The following is a 3,348-nucleotide window of genomic DNA, read 5'->3' as shown; positions in this document are numbered from 1 at the left end:
AACCAACTGTATATAATATAATGTCCCTGGAGGCTGCTGAACCAACTGTATATAATATAATGTCCCTGGAGGCTGAACCAACTGTATATAATATAATGTCCCTGGAGGCTGAACCAACTGTATATAATATAATTTTAGTTGTTAATGAGTCTTGTTGTTGTTGTTGTTAATGAGTCTTGTTGTTGCTGTTAATGAGTCTTGTTGTTGTTAATGAGTCCTGTTGTTGTTAATGAGTCTTGTTGTTGTTTAATGAGTCTTGTTGTTGTTGTTGTTAATGAGTCTTGTTGTTGTTGTTGTTAATGAGTCTTGTTGTTGTTGTTAATGAGTCCAACACAAAAGGATATACAGCCTCTCTGAGGCCCAAGTCCCCGTCATTCACGTGAAGACGGAAACACAGGGGGCGGAGATCGGGGTGCCGTGTGAGAATTGGTCGGCGAGTGGGTAGCCCTGCCTCTACCATAAGCTTATCAGAAATCCCGCTATGCCCTCAGTCGAACCACCAAACAGGCAAAGAGTCAATACCGGACTAAATGCCTTCTATGCTCGCTTTGAGGCAAGCAACACTGAAGGATGCATGAGCCTGTTTGAGCACTCTCACCGATGTGAGCAAGACCTTGAAACAGGTCAACATCCACAAGGCCATGGGGCCCTACAGATTACCAGGACGTGTACTCGGAGCATGTGCTGACTAACTGGCAAGTGTCTTCACTGACATTTCCAACCTCTCCCTGTCTGAGTCTGTAATACCAACATGTTTCAAGCAGACCACCATAATGCCTGTGCCCAAGAACACTAAGGAAACCTGCCTAAATGACTACCGACCCATAGCACTCACGTCCGTAGCCATGAAGTGCTTTGAAAGGCTGGTCATGGTTCACATCAACACCATCCTCCATGATACCCTAGAGCCACTTGAATTTGCATACCGCCCCTACAGATCCACAGATGATGCAACCTCAGTCCCACTCCACACTGCCCTTTCCCACCTGGACAAAAGGAACACCTATGTGAGAATGCTGATCACTGACAATGATGAGACAGAGACCTGGCCGTGAGGTGCCAGGACAACAACCTCTCCCTCAACGATGAGACAGCCTATAGGGAGGAGGTCAGAGACCTGGTGATACCAGGACAACAACCTCTCCTCAACGATGAGACGGCCTACAGGGAGGAGGTCAGAGACCTGGTGGTGAGGTGACAGGACATTAACATCAACAGGGCTGAAGTGGAGCGGGTTGAGAGTTTCAAGTTCCTTGGTATTCACATCACCAATGAACTATCATGGTCCAAACACACCAAAACAGTCGTGAAGAGGGCACAACAAAACCTTTTCTCCCCCAGGAGACTGAAAAGATTTGGCACGGGTCCTCAGACCCTCAAAAAGTACTACAATTTAACGCTCGTGACTGGTTGTATCACGGCGCTACAGAGGGTAGTGCGTATGGCCCAGTATATGAGAACAAGCTTCCTGCCATCCAGGACTTCTATACCAGGCGGTGTCAGAGGAAGGCCCTAAAAATTGCCAGAGACTCCAGCCACCCAAGTCATAGACTGTTCTCTCTGCTACCTCCACAGCAAGCGGTTCCCGGAGCGCCACGTCTCGGACCAAAAGGCTCCTTAACAGCTTCTAGCCCCAAGCCATAAGCCTGCTGAACATCTAATCAAATTTACATTGCAAATAGCTGTTTGTTACCTATGCATAGTCGCTGTACCCCTACCTACATGTACGAATGACCTTGTCTAACCTGTACCCCCGCACATTGACTCAGTACCGGTACCCCCTGTATATAGGCCCTAGTTTATTTAGTAAATAGCTCTTTCTTGAATTGCATTCTTGGCTAATGGTTTTTGACATTTCAGTACTGGTACCCCTGTACCTTTATAGCCTCATCTATCATTGACTCTGAAACACTGAGGAACCCCCTGCCTTTAGAAACACTAGGCTCAGTATTGAACCCTCCCATCTATCACTTTTTATTGTATTACTTTAGTTTATTTAGTAAATAGTTTACTCTTTCTTGAATTGCATTCTTGGCTAATGGTTTGTAAGCTCCCCATCTATCAAGAACCTCCCCATTTCACTGTAAGGAACCCTCCCATCTACACCTGTTGTATTCGGCGCTAACAAATAACATTTGATTTGAAATAGAAAACATCACCTTTAGAAACACTGAGGAACCCGCCCATCTATCACCTTTAGAAACACCGAGGAACCCTCCCATCTATCACCTTTAGAAACACTGAGGAACCCTCCCATCTATCGCCTTTAGAAACACTGAGGAACCCTCCCATCTATCACCTTTAGAAACACTGAGGAACCCTCCCATCTATCACCTTTAGAAACACTGAGGAACCGTCCCATCTATCACCTTTAGAAACACTGAGGAACCCTCCCATCTATCACCTTTAGAAACACTGAGGAACCCTCCCATCTATCACTGAGGAACCTCCCATCTATCACCTTTAGAAACACTGAGGAACCCTCCCATCTATCACCTTTAGAAACACTGAGGAACCCTCCCATCTATCACCTTTAGAAACACTGAGGAACCCTCCCATCTATCGCCTTTAGAAACACTGAGGAACCCTCCCATCTATCACCTTTAGAAACACTAAGGAACCCTCCCATCTATCACCTTTAGAAACACTGAGGAACCCTCCAATCTATCACTGAGGAACCCTCCCATCTATCACCTTTAGAAACACTGAGGAACCCTCCCATCTATCACCTTTAGAAACACTGAGGAACGCTCCCATCTATCACTGAGGAACCCTCCCATCTATCACCTTTAGAAACAAACACTGAGGAACCCTCCCATCTATCACCTTTAGAAACACTGAGGAACCCGCCCATCTATCACCTTTAGAAACACCGAGGAACCCGCCCATCTATCACCTTTAGAAACACTGAGGAACCTCCCATCTATCACTGAGGAACCCTCCCATCTATCACCTTTAGAAACACTGAGGAACCCTCCCATCTATCACCTTTAGAAACACTGAGGAACCCTCCCATCTATCACCTTTAGAAACACTGAGGAACCCTCCCATCTATCACCTTTAGAAACACTGAGGAACGCTCCCATCTATCGCCTTTAGAAACACTGAGGAACCCTCCCATCTATCACTGAGGAACCCTCCCATCTATCACCTTTAGAAACACTGAGGAACCCTCCCATCTATCACCTTTAGAAACACTGAGGAACCCTCCCATCTATCACCTTTAGAAACACTGAGGAACCCTCCCATCTATCACCTTTAGAAACACTGAGGAACCCTCCCATCTATCACCTTTAGAAACACTGAGGAACCCTCCCATCTATCACCTTTAGAAACACTGAGGAACCC

This window comes from Oncorhynchus masou, unplaced genomic scaffold (genome assembly GCF_036934945.1).
Source record: "Oncorhynchus masou masou isolate Uvic2021 unplaced genomic scaffold, UVic_Omas_1.1 unplaced_scaffold_3274, whole genome shotgun sequence".
Taxonomy (NCBI): Eukaryota; Metazoa; Chordata; class Actinopteri; order Salmoniformes; family Salmonidae; genus Oncorhynchus; species Oncorhynchus masou.
This window is presented reverse-complemented; position numbering follows the sequence as displayed.